At 36.5% G+C, this 20,234-nt stretch overlaps 1 protein-coding gene across 27 annotated transcripts in view; it reads left to right on the top strand.

The window, feature by feature from the left end:
* BAZ2B (bromodomain adjacent to zinc finger domain 2B) overlaps positions 1-20,234 on the top strand; it is a 409,685-nt gene that overhangs the window by 282,539 nt on the left and 106,912 nt on the right. The window lies entirely within an intron of this gene.

Genomic DNA, 20,234 nt, shown 5'->3' with positions numbered 1-20,234 from the left:
CCAAAAAGTAGTACCATAACCTAAATGAAGTAAATTTCACTACACTCTGGAGCATTGCCTTTCTTTAATTAGTTCATATGGCTATACATATAACTTTGTGGTAAGCACTCATTAAGGCCTCAATTAACTATGTTTCAGTAACAAGGAGCTTTGACATAATAGGTATCTTTTTCATAAATAAGTAAATTTTTTCTGTTTTTATTAATTCAACCAATAACTTTACAATTTATATAGGTATAAAAGCATCTGCATATTCATATGAAATATAGGAAAACATTAGTTTCCTGAAAAGTACAGCTAGTTTTAAAAACTAATTTGAATATGAAGACCCTATTATAATAAGTCAGTCCAAAAGAGGATATATATGACCTAGTGTTTTGGAAGAATCTTGTCCGTTTGATTATGCCACACTATATGTTGCATTTTCACAAGTTTGATAAGTTTTTTTGTCATTTCTTAAAACTAGGTGAATGAAATTTCTGGTTTTTGCAGAAATTCAGTTTTTACATTAATTGGTGCACATTTCTGAACCTATCACCACAGCTCCCTTTGAGCTTATAGTGTTAAGTATACATCCTCACTAGTCAGCAAAAAGAACCCACCAAGGAGATCTCATTTCCTATATGTTTTCTTTAATGCCTTCTTTTTGTTCCTTAGTTGTATTCAGCTGCATGTGCTTATTATTCCCTTTAGCTGCATTGAAAGGGGTCCCAGTTAAGGAGTGATGAGACCTAGATTCTTGTTATTCTGTGAAATACTCTTGTAATTCTGAACAGTAACAAAATAATGCCCCCTTTTCCCACAACTTTGTTATCTGCCAAATAGAAACAATTTTAATATATATAAATATATTACACTTCTGTCTCATAGGATTATGGCAAGATTAAAATGAGATCATATGCGTAACAATGTTTCAAAAAGGCTAAAATGCTCAACCACCTAAAGTTGATATTTTCCTTCTTCATTGAACCTGTCTCTCTTCTGTCCCATTATAATGCATAGAAAAAAATTTTTTTGGCAATTAATATTTTCTTTGTGAATAGGGAACTTTTCTATCCTATCTTACCCTTAAATTTTATGATTTAGAAATGGAAAAGGTCTCCCTCATTCTGTAAGAGGTTTATTTTGAGTTTGGAAGCTTAAAGGAATTTTTTAAGGTCATACACAAGGCTGAGACATAACTAGAACTCAAGGTTTCTGAAAAAGTAATCTTTTGCATACTTCATATAACCTATTTTCTATTGTAGTCCATGACTTTTAAAGAAAGAAGTTATGTCCAGATCTACCTGTCTCTTTATTGGTAGTTCTAAAATGTCAAAATATGTTTATCTGAGATTTATAGAAATTTATGGAAATATATTCTAGGGTTTTCTATTTTTTTAAACAAAAAAAATTTTGACTTAGACTAAATCTGTCACCAGATTCTTAGAATTTTAATGAACCACAGTGTTACACATTCTATATACACTGCATCAGTTTTAAAGTCATTATTAGAAACTTTAAAAATTATCATTTTAAACATTTTTGTTTCATGTTGTCACATTCTTACTTGTATTATTTATGCCAAAGATATCTTTGTGATTTTAATTTCACTAGATTTTTGTTCTGAGAGGAAAGCTAATTGGTATTTAACATATAAAGGATTTTTAGTTTTATATCAGTGATAATTAGACCTAATCTATAAAGCCTCATTACACAGAATAGAATGTTCCTTGACATGCATTCACTTTTTATTAAATATAATCAGTGTTTTCCAAATGCACACTGTCTTGTTGAGATCAATTCCAATCAAGGAAATAAGATGAATTACTAAAGCCAAATATGTTAGGCTGCCAACATTTCAGCAGAATGATAGGGGAAAATATTCGTAATTTTGAGAGCATTTCTTTTAGCGAAAACCAAAATTAGTACACAGGAATTCAGGATACTTTTAGAAAACAACAATTAAAGGTAAGTCATCCAAAAAAGTGTTCTAGTTAATTAATTAGAGATGCATATAGTTATAAAACCATGTACATTTTTATATACTGGATTATGTGATTAATAGGTTTAAGCATATGGTTAACTGGAAATGTATGTCATTATATAAGAATGTTCTCTGAAAACCAAGATTATATATTTTTGTTATAGTAATTATGATGTGAAATAATTTTGATCACACTAAATTTTGTAGAAGATGTAAAATATAGGGTGGCACTTTAAAGCTACTGTTACCATGCAATGATGATCCTATGTATTTACAATATTTCTGCTTTGATGCAAATTGTATAAATGGTTTGATGATGAAATATGTTTAAAAAAGTATGCATATTAAAAGACTAGAAGAAAATGTGTCAAAACTAATAATGGATGTAACGGTGACAGCAATGGATTTTTTTTTGCTTTCTACATTTTTTGTATGTTGTGTGTTTTCAAAAATTTGCTTGTTTTATGTATATAATGTGAAAAACAGGCCAGGCATTGTGGCTTACACCTGTAACCCCAGCACTTTGGGAGGCCGAGGCGGGCGGATCACTTGAGCTCCGGAGTTCAAGACCAGCCTAGCCAACGTGGCAAAACCCCTTCTCTACTAAAAATACAAAATGTAGCTGGGCATGGTGGTGGGCACCTGTAGTCCCAGCTGCTCAGGAGGCTCAGGCAGGGAGAATTGCTTGAACCTGGGAGGTGGAGGTTGCAGTGAGCCGAGATCACACCACTGCACTCCAGCCTGGGCGACAGAGTGAGACTCCATCTAAAACAACAACAACAACAACAGAAAAACAATTTCCGTCTTTTAAAAGTAAATATCCCTGTTCTTTGTGGTTCAATAAAACTGAGAATTCATAGTTTTCCAAATGCATGGAGATTGTACAAAATGACCTTAAATGTTGCCGCAACAGTTTCCCAAGCTTCATGTATCTATTGGGATGTTTGATAGCAAATGAAATGCTGTATTTGTGGATTCATTAGTACAGTCAGCCCTCCATATCTGTGTTTTCTACATTTGTGGATTCAAGCAATTGTGGATTGAAAATTCTCAGGAAAAAAAAATGTGTCTGTACTACACATGTCCAGACATTTTTCCTTGTCATTATTCCCTAAACAATATAATGTAACAGCTATTTATATAACATTTACATTGTGTTTACTATTATAAGTAATCTGGAGATGATTTAAAGTATATAGGAGTGTAGGTATAGGTTATATGCCAATACTGTGTTATTTTTATTCAGGGACTTGAATGTCTGCAGATACTGGTATTCATAGAAGGAGGTCCTGATACCAAGGGACAACTCCATTCTTTTGTGTGTGTGTGCGTGTGCGTGTGTGTGTACTTTAAGGTAGAGGGTATATGTGCACAACGTGCAGGTTTGTTAACATATGTATACATGTGCCATGTTGGTGTGCTGCACCCATCAACTCGTCATTTACATTAGGTATATCTCCTAATGCTATCCCTCCCCTCTTCCCCCTCCCCACAATAGGACCTGGTGTGTGATGATCCCCTTCTTGTGTCCAAGTGATCCCATTGTTCAATTCCCACCTGTGAGTGAGAACATGCGGTGTTTGGTTTTCTGTTCTTGCGATAGTTTGCTGAGAATGATGGTTTCTAGCTGCATCCATGTCTCTACAAAGGACATGAACTCATCTTTTTTACAGCTGCATAGTATTCCATGGTGTATATGTGCCACATTTTCTTAATCCAGTCTGTCACTGATGGACATTTGGGTTGATTCCAAGTCTTTGCTATTGTGAATAGTGCCACAATGAACATACGTGTACATGTGTCCTTATAGCAGCATGACTTATAATCCTTTGGGTATATACCCAGTAATGGGATGGCTGGATCAAATGGTATTTCTAGTTCTAGATCCTTGAGGAATCGCCACACTGTTTTCCACAATGGTTGAACTAGTTTACACTCACACCAACAGTGTAGAAGTGTTCCTATTTCTCCACATCCTCTCCAGCACTTGTTGTTTCCTGACTTTTTAATGATTGCCATTCTAACTGGTGTGAGATGGTGTCTCATTGTGATTTTGATTTGCATTACTCTGATGGTGAGTGATGATGAGCATTTTTTATGGCAAGTGATGATGAGCATTTTTTCATGTGTCTGTTGGCTGTATGAATGTCTTCTTTTGAGAAGTGTCTGTTCATACCCTTTGCCTACTTTTCGATGGAATTGTTTGTTTCTTTCTTGTAAATTTGATTGAGTTCTTTATAGGTTCTGGATATTAGCCCTTTGTCAGATGAGTAGATTGCAAAAATTGTCTCCCATTCTGTAGGTTGCCTGTTCACTCTGATGGTAGGTAGTTTTGCTGTGCAGAAGCTCTTTAGTTTAATTAGATCCCATTTGTCAATTTTGGCTTTTGTTGCCATTGCTTTTGGTGTTTTAGACATGAAGTCCTTGTCCATGCCTGTGTCCTGAATGGTATTACCTAGGTTTTCTTCTAGGGTTTTTATGGTTTTAGGTCTAACATTTAAGTCTCTAATCCATCTTGAATTAATTTTCGTATAAGGAGTAAGGAAAGGATCCAATTTCAGCTTTCTACTTATAGCTAGCCAATTTTCCCAGCACCATTTATTAAATAGGGAATCCTTTCCCCATTTCTTGTTTTTGTCAGGTTTGTCAAAGATCAGATGGCTGTAGATGTGTGGTATTACTTCTGAGGGCTCTGTTCTGTTCCATTGGTCTATATCTCTGTTTTGGTACCAGTACCATGCTGTTTTGGTTACTGTAGCCTTGTAGTATAGTTTGAAGTCAGGTAGCGTGATGCCTCCAGCTTTGTTCTTTTGGCTTAGGATTGTCTTGGCAATGTGGGGTCTTTTTTGGTTCCATATGAACTTTAAAGCAGTTTTTTCCAATTCTGTGAAGAAAGTCATTGGTAGCTTGATGGGGATGGCATTGAATCTATAAATTACCTTGGGCAGTATGGCCATTTTCACAATATCAATTCTTCCTATCCATGAGCATGGTATGTTCTTCCATTTGTTTGTGTCCTCTTTTATTTCACTGAGCAGTGGTTTGTAGTTCTCCTTGAAGAGGTCCTTTACATCCCTTGTAAGTTAGATTCCTAGGTATTTTATTCTCTTTGAAGCTATTGTGAATGGGAGTTCACTCATGATTTGGCTCTCTGTTTGTCTGTTACTGGTGTATAAGAATGCTTGTGATTTTTGCACATTGATGTATCCTGAGACTTTGCCGAAGTTGCTTATCAGCTTAAGGAGATTTTGGGCTGAGATGATGGGGTTTTCTAAATATACAATCATGTCATCTGCAAACAGGGACAGTTTGACTTCTTCTTTTCCTAACTGAATACCCTTTATTTCTTTCTCTTGCCTGACTGATCTAGCCAGAACTTCCAACATAATGTTGAACAGGAGTGGTGAGAGAGGGCATCCCTGTCTTGTGCCGGTTTTCAAAGGGAATGCTTCCAGTTTTTGTGCATTCAGTATGATATTGGCTGTAGGTTTGTCATAAATAGCTCTTATTGTTTTGAGATACGTTCCATCAATACCGAATTTATTGAGAGTTTTTAGCATGAAGGACTGTTGAATTTCGTCAAAGGCCTTTTCTGCATCTATTGAGATAATCATGTGGTTTTTGTCTTTGGTTCTGTTTATATGCTGGATTACGTTTATTGATTTGCGTATGTTGAACCAGCCTTGCATCCCAGGGATGAAACCCACTTGATCATGGTGGATAAGCTTTTTGATGTGCTGCTGGATTCGGTTTGCCAGTATTTTATTGAGGATTTTTGCATCGATGTTCATCAGGGATATTGTTCTAAAATTCTCTTTTTATGTTGTATCTCTGTCAGGCTTTGGTATCGGGATGATGTTGGCCTCATAAAATGAGTTAGGGAGGATTCCCTCTTTTTCTGTTGATTGGAATAGTTTCAGAAAGAATGATACCAACTCCTCCTTGTACCTCTGGTAGAATTCGTCTGTGAATCCATCTGGTCCTGGACTCTTTTTGGTTGGTAAGGTATTAATTATTGCCTCAATTTCAGAGCCTGCTATTGGTCTATTCAGGGATGCAACTTCTTCCTGGTTTAGTCTTGGGAGAGTGTAAGTGTCCAGGAAATTATCCATTTCTTCTAGGTTTTCTAGTTTATTTGCATTGAGGTGTTCATAGTATTCTCTGATGGTAGTTTGTATTTCTGTGGGGTTGGTGGTGATATCCCCTTTATCATTTTTTATTGCATCTATTTGAAATCTTCTCTCTTTTCTTCTTTGTTAGTCTTGCTAGCAGTCTATCAATTTCGTTGATATTTTCAAAAACCCAGCTCTTGGATTCATTGATTTTTTTGGAGGGTTTTTTGTGGCTCTATCTCCATTTCTGCTCTGATCTTAGTTATTTCTTGCCTTCTGCTAGCTTTTGAATGTGTTTGCTCTTGCTTCTCTAGTTCTTTTAATTGTGATGTTAGGGTGTCAATTTTAGATCTTTCCTGCTTTCTCTTGTGGGCATTTAGTGCTATAAATTTCCCTCTACACACTGCTTTAAATGTGTCCCAGAGATTCTGGTATGTTGTATCTTTGTTCTCATTGGTTTCAAAGAACATCTTTATTTCTGCCTTCATTTTGTTATGTACTCAGTAGTCATTCAGGAGCAGGCTGTTCAGTTTCCATGTAGTTGAGCGGTTTTGATTGAGTTTTTTAATCCTGAGGTCTAGTTTGATTGCACTGTGGTCTGAGAGACAGTTTGTTATAATTTCTGTTCTTTTATATTTGCTGAGGAGTGCTTTACTTCCAACTATGTGGTCAATTTTGGAATAAGTGCGATGTGGTGCTGAGAAGAATGTATATTCTGTTGATTTGGGGTAGAGAGTTCTGTAGATGTCTATTAGGTCCGCTTGGTACAGAGTTGAGTTCAATTCCTGGATATCCTTCTAACTTTCTGTCTCGTTGATCTGTCTAATATTGACGGTGGGGTGTTAAAGTCTCCCATTATTATTGTATGGGAGTCTAAGCCTCTTTGTAAGTCTCTAAGGACTTGTTCTATGAGTCTGGGTGCTCCTGTATTGGGTGCATATATATTTAGGATAGTTAGCTCTTCCTGTTGAATTGATCCCTTTACCATTATGTAATGGCCTTCTTTGTCTCTTTTGATCTTTGGTGGTTTAAAGTCTGTTTTATCAGACTAGGACTGCAACCCTGGCTTTTTTTTGTTTTTCTTTTGCTTGGTAGATCTTCCTCCATCCCTTTATTTTGAGCCTATGTGTGTCTCTCCATGTGAGATGGGTCTCCTGAATACAGCAAACTGATGGGTCTTGACTCTTTATGCAATATGCCAGTCTGTGTCATTTAATTGGACCATTTAGTCCATTTACATTTAAGGTTAATATTGTTATGTGTGAACTTGATCCTGTCATTATGATATCAGCTGGTTATTTTGCTCACTAGTTGATGCAGTTTCTTCCTAGCATTGATGGACTTTACATTTTGACATGTTTTTGCAATGGCTGGTACCTGTTGTTCCTTTCCATGTTTAGTGCTTCCTTCAGGATCTCTTGTAGGGCAGGCCTGGTGGTGACAAAATCTCTAAGCATTTGCTTGTCTGTAAAGGATTTTATTTCTCCTTCACTTATGAAACTAGTTTGACTGGATATGAAATTCTGGGTTGAAAATCCTTTTCTTTAGGAATGTTGAATATTGGCCCCCACTCTCTTCTGGCTTGTAGAGTTTCTGCTGAGATATCTGCTGTTAGTCTGATGGGCTTCCCTTTGTGTGTAACCCGACCTTTCTCTCTGGCTGCCCTTAACATTTTTTCTTTCATTTCAGCTTTGGTGAATCTGACAATTACGTGTCTTGGAGTTGCTCTTCTCGAGGAGTATCTTTGTGGCGTTCTCTGTATTTTCTGGATTTGAATGTTGGCCTGCCTTACTAGGTTGGGGAATTTCTCCTGGATGATATCCTGCAGAGTGTTTTCCAACTTGGTTCCATTTTCCCCATCACTTTCAGGCACCCCAATCAGACGTAGATTTGGTCTTTTCACGTAATCCCATATTTATTGGAGACTTTGTTCATTTCTGTTTACTCTTTTTTCTCTACACTTCTCTTCTCGCTTCATTTCATTCATGTGATCTTCAATCACTGATACTCTTTCTTCCAGCTGATTGAGTCAGTTACTGAAGCTTGTGCATTTGTCATGTAGTTCTCGTGTTATGGTTTTCATCTCTATCAGTTCTTTTAAGGTCTTCTCTGCATTGATTATTCTAGTTATCCATTCATCCATTCTTTTTTCAAGGTTTTTAGTTTCTTTGCGCTGGATATGTAGTTCCTCCTTTAGCTCTGAGAAGTTTGATGAACTGAAGCCTTCTTCTCTCAACTCGTCAAAGTCATTCTCCGTCCAGCTTTGTTCCATTGCTGGCTATGCTCTGCGTTCCTTTGGAGGGGGAGATGCGTTCTGATTTTTTGAATTTCCAGCTTTTCTGCCCTGCTTTTTCCCCATCTTTGTGGTTTAATCTGCCTTTGGTCTTTGATGATGGTGACATACTGATGGGGTTTTGGTGTGGGTGTCCTTTCTGTTTGTTAGTTTTCCTTGTAACAGTCAGGACCCTCAGCTGTAGGTCTGTTGGAGTTTTCTTGAGGTCCACTCCAGACCCCATTTGCCTGGATATCAGCAGCGGAGGCTGCAGAAGATAGAATATTGCTCAACCGCAAGTGTTGCTGTCTGATTCTTGCTCTGGAAGCTTCCTCTCAGGGGTGTACCCCGCTGTATGAGGTGTGAGGTGTCAGTCTGCACCTAGTAGGGGATATCTCCCTGTTAGGCTACTCAGGGGTCAGGGACCCACTTGAGCAGGCAGTCTGTCCGTTTTCAGATCTCAGCCTCCATGCTGCGAGATCCACTGCTATCTTCAAAGCTGTCAGACAGGGGCATTTACCTCTGCCGAGGTTTCTGCTGCTTTTTGTTTAGCTATGCCCTGTCCCCAGAGGAGGAGTCTAGAGAGGCAGGCTGGCCTCCTTGAGCTGTGGTGTGCTCCACCCAATTCGAGCTTCCTGTTGGCTTTGTTTACCTACTTAAGCCTCAGCAGTGGCGTGTACCCCTCCCCTGGTCTCGCTGCTGCCTTGCAGTTCGATCTCAGACTGCTGTGCTAGCAATGAGGGAGGCTCCGTGGGCATGGGACCCTCTGGGCCAGATGTGGGATATAATCTCCTGGTGTGCCGTTTGCTAAGACCCTTGGTAAAGCGCAGTATTAGGGTGGGAGTTACCCGATTTTCCAGGTGTTGTGTGTCTGAATTTCCTTTGGCTAGGAAAAGGAATTCCCTTCCCCCTTGCACTTCCCAGGTGAGGTGATGCCTTGCCGTGCCTCACCTCTCGCTGCTCAGGCTGCACCCGTGGACCAGCGCCAACTGTGCGACATGACACGCCCCAGTGAGATGAACCCGGTACTCAGTTGAAAATGCAGAAATCACCCATCTTCTGTGTTGTTCACGCTGGGAGCTGGAAGCTGGAGCTGTTCCTATTCGGCCATCTTGGGCACGCCGACAGCTCTAGTCTTAATCACTCTCCTATTAAAACATTTTCCTGGGAAGTATATTTTTTTCATCATTTTTTAATCTTAAAAGATATCCCAAAACCCCCAACATGAATTCTATATGTTCTAATTTTACTTAACACATTACAGAAATTGCATCAGCGGAATTCCAATTCTCCATATATTACATATAAAATTTAGGAGATAACACTCTGCCAGAAGATGATATCTGCAGTGCAGAATTCTGGGTTTTTCTCTAGTTTATTGAGACAATGATTTGTTCCTTCTAGGAGTATAATTTACATCAAAGGCCATTCATCTCAACATTAAATACTAAAGAAGTAAAAAAGTTAATTGAAAACAAAAAACAAGTCCCCTCACCCCCAAAGTCTATACAGCAACCTATAATAAATCTGAAAGAGAAGCAACAGCCCATCAACATTTTATTTCAGAATAGATAAAATCATTAATTTTTTCTTACATTTAAGAATTTCTTTGTTGTTGATATTATTTTTAAAGAAAAAAATCCCTAATTGAAAAAACTTTTTTCTTTATAAAATAATATTATTGTGGCATATTTACATGCAATAAAACAAAATCATTTTTAAGCAGGTAGTTTGATACTTTTTTTAGCGACACAGCGCTTTATTTATTTTTCTTTCAACTTTTATTTTAGGCTCGGGGTACATGTACAGGTTTGCTAGGTGGGCAGGCTGTGCAACACGGAGGTTCAGTGTGCAAATGATCCTGGAGCACATACCTGATTGGTAGTTTTTCAACTACCCCCCACTGCCACCACTCTCCCCACTCAAGTAGTCTCTAGTGTCTGTTGTTCACATCTTTGCATTTGTGGATATTCAATGTTTAGCCATCACTTGTGAGAACATGTGATATTTAGTTTTCTGTTCCTTCATTATGTCTCTTAGGTGATGGCCTCCAGCTGCATCCATGTTGTTACAAAGGATAAGATATCATTCTTTCTATGGCTGCGTAGTATTCCTAGGCATATGTATACCATTTTCTTTATTCAGTCCACTGTTGATGGGCATATAGGTTGATTCCATGTCTTTGCTATTGTGAATAGTGCTGCAGTGAACATGTGAGGGCATGTAGAACAATTTTTGGTAGAACAATTTATTTTCCTTTGGGTATATACCCAGTAGTGGGATTGCTGGGTCTAATGATAGTTCTGCTTTAAGTTCTTTGAGGAATCTCCACATTGCTTTCCACAGTGGCTGACCTAATTTACATTCCTACTATCAGTGTATAAAGTATTCCCTTTTCTCTGCAATCTTGCCCACATCTATTGTTTTTTGACTTTTTATTAATAGCCTTTTATTTTTGAGATGGAGTCTTGCTCTGTCACCCAGCTGGAGTGCAATAGTGCCATCTCAGCTCACTGCAAGCCCTGCCTCCCAGGTTCATGCCTTTCTCCTGCCTCAGCCTCCCGAGTAGCTGGGACTACAGGCACCCACCACTGCACCTGGCTAATTTTTTTGTATTTTTAGGAGAGACGGAGTTTCACTGTGTTAGCCAGGATGGTCTCAATCTCCTGACCCCGTGATCCGCCTGCCTTCGCCTCCCAAAGTGCTGAGATTAGATTACAGGTGTGAGCCACTGCACCTGGCCAACAATAGGCATTCTGACTCGTGTCAGAATGAGATAGTATTTCATTGTGGTTTTAATTTGCATTTCTTTTGTGATTAAGGGTGTTGAGTATTTCTATGTATATTTATTGGCTCCATGTATCTTTTTTTCAGGCGTGTTCGTGTCCATTTTTTAATGGAGTTATTTTTTGTTTTTGTTGAATTAAGTTTCTTATAGAGTCTAGATATTACATCTTTGTCAGATATATAGTTTGTGAATATTTGCTCCCGTTCTGTAGGTTGTCTGTGATAGTTTCTTCTGCTGTACAGAAGCTCTAGTTTAATTAGGTCTCACTTGTCAATTTTTATTTTTGTTGCAGTTGCTTTTAGGGACTTAGTAATAAATTCTTTGCCAAGGTTGATGTTCAGAATGGTATTTCCTAGGTTTATTCCTAGGAATTTAAGTCTTTAATCCATGTAGAGTTAATTTTTGTATATGGTGAAAGGAAGGGGTCTAATTTCAATATTCTGTGTACATCTAGCCAGTTATCCCAGCACTATTTATTGAATAGGGGAGTTCTTTCTCCGTTGCTTGTTATTGTTGACTTTGTCAAAAATCAGGTGGTCATGGGTGTGCAGTCTTATTTCTGGATTATCTGTCCTGTTCCATTGGTCTGTGTGTCTGTTTATATACCAGTACCATGCTGTTTTGGTTACTGTAGCCTTGTAGTATAGTTGGAAGTCAGGTAAGTGTGCTTTGTTCTTTTAGCTTAGATTGTTTTGGCAATTTAGGCTCTTTAGGTTTCATATGAATTTTAGAATAGTTTTTTTTCTGATTCTGTGAAAAATTGCATTGGTGGTTCGATAGGAATAAGCATTGAATGTGTAAATTACTTTGGGCAGTATGGCTATTTTGACAATGTTGATTCTTCCTATCCATGACCATAGAATGTTTTTCCATTTGTGTCTTCTCTGATTGCTTTCAGCAGTGTTTCGTCATTTTTGTTGTAGAGATCTTTTACCTCCTTGGATAGCTATAGTCCTAGGTATTTTGTTCTTTTTATGGCTATTATTGTAAATGAGATTGCGTTCTTGATTTGGCTCTCAGCTTGGATGCTATTGGCATATAGAAATGTTATTGATTTTTGTATATTGATTTTGTATCCTCAAACCTTACTGAACTCGTTTATCAGTCCTAGGAGCCTTTTGTGAAAGTCTCTAGGGCTTTCTAGGTATAGAATCATATTGTCTGTTAAGACAGATAGTTTGATTTCCTCTCTTCCTATTTGGACGCCTTTTGTTTTTTCTTGTTGAGTACCATCGATATTTTGCTTAATCATTTTCTGATTCAAGATATTTCTGGGCTTAATATATGATTTTATATGTATTTAGTAATATTAGCAAGCATTTGTTGAAAATATTAACTAACTTTTGTATAGTACAATAAGATGAGAGGTGTGTGAACTTATATTTATTAAAATTTAGGTAACTTAATCATTTACTGAAGGACGACAATGTAATTATTACCTTTAAAAAAAGAGATGCCCTTAATTCCAGAAAATAGGATTACAAATGAAATGGGGATAAGAGGCCCAGCACAGTGGCTCATACCTGTAATCCCAACACTTTGGGAGGCTGAGACAGGAGGATTGCTTAAGTCCGGGAGTTCAAGACTAGCCTGAGCAATGTATCAAGACTCCATCTCCACAAAAAATAAAAATATTACCTGGGCATGATGGTGCATGCCTGTAATCCCAGCTCCATGAGAGGCTGAAGTAAAAGGACTGTTTTAGCCCATGAGTTTGAAACTGCAGAGAACTATGACCGTGCCATTATCTAGGAGGACGACTGCCTAGGTGACAGATTGAGACCCTGTCTCTAATTAAAAAAAAAAAAAAAAAAAAGGAAGAAAGAAATAGGGAATAAGATACACTTAATGTATCTATTATCAGTTTTATTTATTTTGGTCCACAGATGTAGTGAGGAATTTGTAGAATCGGCTAGTTTTCAGCATACTGATAGTTTTCAAGCACATCTTACCAGCTTCTGTAAAAATCTTGATTTTAGAAGAGTGATAGACTTCACGGAACAAAACAATTGTAATACTCTATATAAGCCCATGCTGTACTGGCTGGCTGCCTTTTAATGAATTTCTGTTGGCAGTTTTAGAAACCCCTTTGAAAATGGTGTAAGGTAAATAAATTTCTTACAGACTTCTGTCTCATCGCATTATAAAAAACTTGTTGAATAAAATGTTGTTGTTTTTATTTTACTTTGTGTTTGATTGTCAGAATGAAAGAAAGTAAGGTTGAGCTAGACATGTTTTGGTAATAAAATAGCATTATTTTTATTGACCTAAATATAATACTAAGGTAAGAGGTATTTATATATTTCTTAGGAATAGAGGAAGGCATCAAAATAAATTGTTAATGACATACTATTTTGAAATACATGATGATCTACCTTGAAATGCATTTTCAGTGAATTTTAGAAAGCTATACATCTAAGCATGAAGACCTTAGCTTTATTTTTTTCAACCAGGATGTTTAGAAACATTAGAGTATGGAATGTCTACTGTTATCAGGCCAAAAAAAGCATAAAATTGAAAGATGCAAGGAAGAAGCAAGTTTAAAATGACTCTAAAAATGTTGCTTTTTTTCTTTGAGATGTTGCATTTAGAAAAAAGTACAGTGTTTCTTCTTTTTAATGCACAAGCCCATAAAAAGTAAAATGTCTACAGTTCTTAATGAAAAGAGCCTTTTCTTCTGAGTCATTTAATCAGTAAATATTTGTAACAAATACTTAATGTACCAGGCATTTTTTTCCCTAAGCAGATGTCCCCTAAAGGCATTTTCCCATAGACAAATTGTGAACACACCTTTGAGTACAGAAATGAAATTGAAAGCCTGAATTTGAAGAAAAACTAGTGTTCATACAGAAACTGAAGAATACAAAAAAATGATTGTTGGTTTAGAGAAGCTTATTCTCTGGGGAAGATAAAATAGTAGGCAGAATACTCTCCAGCTAAAACTTAGGGTTTTGTTAAGAGAAGGCTTCACAGTAAGGTAGGCAACACACAGTTTCTGGCACAATTATAATGCTGGTAATTATTTCAAATTAAGTGAAGAACAAAAGATTGGAAGTCAACAACCAGAGTTCTAATTCAGCTCTGCTGTTAACTGTCACACCTAATGCAACATAGCCGTGGACATGAATGGACACTGAGAACATGAAAGATCAGTACCAGAAGTCTAAAAGTCTGGAAATTTATGTCACTGATCTACCAGGTAGGATTTTTGTGGCTAGGCAAGGCCTATACTAGGAGGATGACTGTATGAATCCAAGGATATAGGAGGAGGAGATATTGAAAGTCGTTGACTATTAGAGGATGACATACTTTAAGTAGAAAACATAGTCAGCATTGTGGAAACAGTTGTATCAAACCACATCTTTCTCGCGTGTTTTTAATAGATGACACCTTTCCTCACGGTTCTTACTCTTTCACATCTAAAGTGCTATGTAATATATGGTATAATAAGCTATATGACTAGAGTGGCTTAAGAATATCTATCATAAAGTTTGTAATCTATCACCCTTTCACTACGTACCTCTGACACTATTAAGTAGCTGGAAATAGACATAATACTGAATTGTGAAAAGACATAAAGAAATCCAACAAAATTTTGATTTTTTTCATGAAGTTAATTTTTTTATGTGAATTGTCAAATTCCGTCACAAATATCTGATACCCTTTCTTTGCTCATGCCCTAAGAATTTTTTTTAGTTCTAGCAGGGTAATTTAGTATCTTATATTACTTATGCTGAACTAACTTAATTCTCTTATCTGTAATGTAAATGCATATAAGAGGTCTTTAAGATCGATTTGCTTTTAGGTGTGAAGTTCTAAAAGTTTCATATAAACAAATTGGGAAATAAAGGATTCTGAAAGTATAGTTTCAAAAGGAAAAGTAGTAAAAAATTAACTTTGTTTACTTAAGCTATGGTTAAATTTACTGAAAATTATTTAACCAGAAATCAATTTGGTAAATGATCAATCCACTGAATGACTGATAGGCCTTAAATTGTCAGACCAATTGCCTTAATCCAGATTTAAAACATGCACCACAAATATTTTACTACCAGAAGCAAGGACTGGGATAGATACAGGTCGCAATCCAGAAAAATATGAGAAGAGTAGGGGAAAGTCTCTCCATTCACTTATATAACATTGAGCATTCAAAAAGGACAGTACTAGGCATCTCAAATATTAACTTGGGATGCTGGGCATCTAATGGCACAGGACTGTAAATCCATGGTGAAATTGCTGCATCAAAGTCTTGGTGATACTAAAACATTTTTAAAAAGTCATCAATAACTTGGCAAATAAATCATTCAGCTAATCGGCTTTTAGTGGATGGGATACTGCATTTACATAATTATATACTGCTTTACCCAAAAAATAACTCAGCTTACAAGTATTTAAAAAATGGGAGCAACAAAAGAAAAAGTCAAGCCAGGATGTGTAAAATTGAATCAGGAATGAGACTTGAGAACACATCACATTAAGACTAAACATGTGGCTGCTAAACCACATATTTACTTAGCTTTCAGTGAAACGTGGGAAACCCAGTTAATTAGGCAATTTACTGTCTATAAGATAAGATGAAAACAAACCAGTCCCTCATGAAGGGTTCACCTATCCTTTGGAGTCATTTATTTATGAAGACTACATAACAGAAATGTTGAAATAGGAAGGTCATATTGGAAATAAATTTCATGATCTCTTTTGAATTTCTGAATACAGAAAATATTTAAGAACTCGCTAAAAGGAAATATTTTCTTTCTTTAAAAGTCTTTTTATAAGTCATAAAAAAGTTGAGCAATAAATTTATTTTCCAGTTTTCTCAAATATTTCTCTATCCTTATTTGTTCAGTAAGAAAACCTCATTGCCACTTGTTTCCCTTTTCCATGTTGTTTAGAGACTACGCCAAACTTTAACTGCCTTTCTGGTCTTTGGCTTTCCTCCTTCACATCCAGGCAGTGTTCAATTTCAGTCAGTTCTCTCTCCCAAAAGACCAATGTACTATTCATCTCTCTTTCCAGCTCTAATTTCTGTGCTCTAATCCAGGCCATCATAATTTTTATATGGGAAGTTGAGACAGCTTTCTCTCCCAAGCTCTAAACTCTTTTTCTAATGCATTACTGAGGGTGTGGTCCTAGGGTCACCTGCCTTAGAATAGACTGAGCCTGAGGTCCTTCTTAAAAATGTGGTCATTTAGGGAAAAGGACTCTCTCTAGCTGACCTGTAGGAATGTTATGCCTTGCTCGGAGTAAACATGCCTCAACAAATATTTAAGTAGTGAAAACTTCATTTTTATAATATATTACAGCTTTACAGTGTACTTTCACTTATTTCATTAACTTGTTTACCTGGATTATTCCATCTTCCAAAATAAAACATAAACGCTTATCTTTTTATCCTTCTTTCTCTTTGTAGTATTTATAGAAGTGAATGTATTATTCAGTAAGAATATAAATTACCAACCCTTGAAAGCAGAATTAGAATAATGTAATTAACATAATCTTGTCCAGGCGTGGTGGCTCACACATGTAATTCAAATGAAGGCCAAGGTGGGTGGATCACCTGAGGTCAGGAGTTCGAGACCAGCCTGGCCAACATGGCGAAACCCTGTCTCTACTAAAAATACAAAAATTAGCCGGGTGTGGTGGCAAGTGCCTGTAATCCCAGCTACTTGGGAGGCTGATGCAGGAGAATCACTTGAACTTAAGAGGTGGAGGTTGCAGTGAGCTGAGATTGCACCACTGCACTACAGTTTAGGCCACAGAGTGAGACTTCATCTCAAAAATAAATAAATAAATAATAGTAATAATAATAATCTTTTGCTATCTCCATCTTGTTGATCATCTTTTCATATCCATGTTTTAAAAATCTTAACAACAGTTATTTTCAGGAAATATATACTATCTTAAGTCTTAGAAATCAAGAAAAAAATTCTTTTGATATATATTAATTAAATTCTTATAATTAAATTGATATATAAACATTAAATTCTTCTGATAAATAAAAAGCCAATGGCATGTGAATCAAATGATATAAATTGTATTTGCTTTTCCTGAGGAAAAATTTATTGAGAAAAATACTATTTGTTCTCACCGACAATTATTTTGGCTCTTCAATGAATTAAAGCTGTAGTATAAGTTTCAGATTTTCCTAATGATTCTTTTCTCATTTTCTAAAATCTAGGAGTCAGAAGACATTATAAGTAATCCAGTATATGCAATCCCTTTAGAAAGTGTTTACTTTTTAAATGCCAAGGGCAAAAATGTGAATGATATGGTCACTCTATTTGTCTGGTAAGTTTTAGGCACCAACATAATATTTGTTCGTCTTTTGACACAGGTGTATTTTCCTAGCTGAATAAAAACATAACCATGTAAAAATTATATCTGAATAAGAAAAGTTGATAAAGCTCTTAAAATTTTGGCCAAAAATTGATTTTATTACTAATAAGATACTTTAAAAACCAAATGCAGATTTGTTTACAGACTTTTATTAGTCACTCTTCCAAGTATCATGAATGTCACCTTTATATTTTTCAATTTATATGATACATGCTGCCTTGGTGCTTAAGAACATAATAAAAAAATGAAAAGCTAAACTAATCAAAAGCTTCCTATGCTGGTGAACATAACCTAACATAAAACTATTCTGATGTCTTCCTTTTTAGTGGCTTATGGCCGAAAAATACACTTTGTACATCTATTGTTCCTACTGACTTCATTTGGAATCTCAGCAAAAGATTTTCATTTTCCTCAGAATTAATTTTTAAAATTATTTTAACATAAGAATTACTGAAAGGAGTTAGTATAGATGTTATTTTTAGCATATATATGTATGAACATATGCATTAATTTTGTTCTGACAGTCTTTTCTTGACATAATCTTGGCTGTGCTTTCATAGCTAAATGTTATGATCTGTCATTTATCAAGTATAAGAACATCTTTATAACATCAAGTACTCATAGTGGTCAGGAGCACAGGTTTTAGAGTGAGACAGTCATGAGTTTGAATCACAGTCTGTTATTTGCTGTCTGTTCAACCTTGCTCAGCCTGAATTTCCTCCATTGTAATATAAAGACGATAAAACCCACCATATGAGGTAGAAATGTTGTGAAGATTAAAGCGTATAGTCTATTCAAAGTATCTGGAACAAAACACAGTACTTGAAATGTGGGATGTAGCTATTATCCATAATCATGTACAATTTAGTACCCATTAACTGCAATATTCATAGACTCCTTGCCCCAGGTTAGGCAAATCATGTTTAACCTAAAACTCAAGAACTTTGGGTTATTTTTGGTTACGCAGTTTCTTCTAGTGTCTCAAGCAAAATTTCTACTTCAAGGATATTTTTAGAGAAAAACACATTTAAAAAATTTCCTTAACCTTCATACTGAAGGAATTAACTCTTTAAAAGAAATAGTAACACAGTTATTTTTAAAATATGTCTCCTATATCTGAACATATTATTTTTGGACTATAAGGTAATATAATGTATTTATTTTGATTGACACATGCAGGATACATGTATTTATGTGCTAAGCAGCATTATTATTATTTTATTTATTTTGAGACAATGTCTTGTTCTTTCGCCCAGGTTGGAGTGCAGTGGCGTGATCTCAGCTCTCTGGCGCTATCTCAGCTCACTGCAACTTCCACCTCCTGGGTTCAAGCGATTCTTCTGCCTCAGCCTCCCTAGTAGCTGGGACTACAGACGCACGCCACCATGCCTAACTGATTTTCGTGTTTTTAGTAGAGATGGGGTTTCACTGTATTGGCCAGGCTGATCTCGAACTCCTGACCTTGTGATCCGCCCGTTTGGCCTCCCAAAGTGCTGGTATTATAGGCATGAGCCACTGCACCCGGCCACAAAATTATTCTTACAATACACTAGCATTGTGTTGGTGTGTGCCTCCACTAGGAGGCTTATAATGGGAAATCTCAAATATATACAGAAATAGATGGACTGATAATATATACCTTGTACCCATCATAAGCTTTAGGAATTATCATTTTGACCAATATTGTTTTACATATACCCTCATCTACTTCTCCCTTCCAAAATTTGTTGAAGGAATGTTTCCATTTGCGTCTCTAAAAGATAAGGACTCATGACCACAGTACCATTATTATACTTTTAATATATGATTTCTTTTTAATTTTGTCATTTTTGTGAGTACATAATAGGTATATATATTTATGGGGTACACGAGTGTTTTGTTTTGTTTTGTTTTGTTTTTGTTTTTTTGAGATGGAGTCTCGCTCTGTCGCCCAGGCTGGAGTACAGTGTGCCATCTCGGCTCACTGCAACCTCCACCTCCCGGGTTCAAGCCATTCTCCTGTGTCACTCTCCCAAGTAGCTAGTACTACAGGCACCCACCACCATGCCCAGCTAATTTTTGTATTTTTAGTAGAGACAGGGTTTCACCATGTTGGCCAGGCTGATCTCAAACTCCTGACCTCAGGAGTTCCACCCGCCTTAGCCTCCCAAAATGCTGGGATTACAGGTGTGAGCCACTGCGCCCAGCCACATGAGATATTTTGATACAGGCATACAATGCAAAATAATAACATCAAAGTAAATGGGGTATTCATTACCTCAAGCATTTATCCTTTCTTTGTGTTACAAACAATCCAGTTATACTCTTTTAGGTTTTTTTAAATGTATGATAAATTATTGTTGATTGTAGTCACCATGTTGTGCTATCAAATACTAGATCTTATTTATTTTACCCACCTGTTTTTTGTAACCATTAATCATCTCCATTCCCTTTCCTTTCTCCTCTCACTATCCTTCCCAGCCTCTGGCAACTATCATTCTGCTTTCTATCTCCGTTGAGTTCAATTGTTTTAATTTTTAGCTCCCACAAATAAGTGAGAACATGCAAAACTTATCTTTCTGGGCCTGGCTTGTTTCACTTAACGTGATATTCTCTAGTTCCATCCATGATGCTGTTGCAAATGAAAGGATCTCAGATTTCTTAATGGCTGAATAGTGTGGTGTATACTGTGTGGTGTATATTTACCACATTTTCTTTACCCATCTGACACATGGGTTGCTTCCAAATCCTGGCTATTGTGAACAGTGCTGCAGTAAACAT

The sequence above is a fragment of the Chlorocebus sabaeus genome, chromosome 10, assembly GCF_047675955.1.
Source record: "Chlorocebus sabaeus isolate Y175 chromosome 10, mChlSab1.0.hap1, whole genome shotgun sequence".
Taxonomy (NCBI): domain Eukaryota; kingdom Metazoa; phylum Chordata; class Mammalia; order Primates; family Cercopithecidae; genus Chlorocebus; species Chlorocebus sabaeus.
This window is presented reverse-complemented; position numbering and strand designations above follow the sequence as displayed.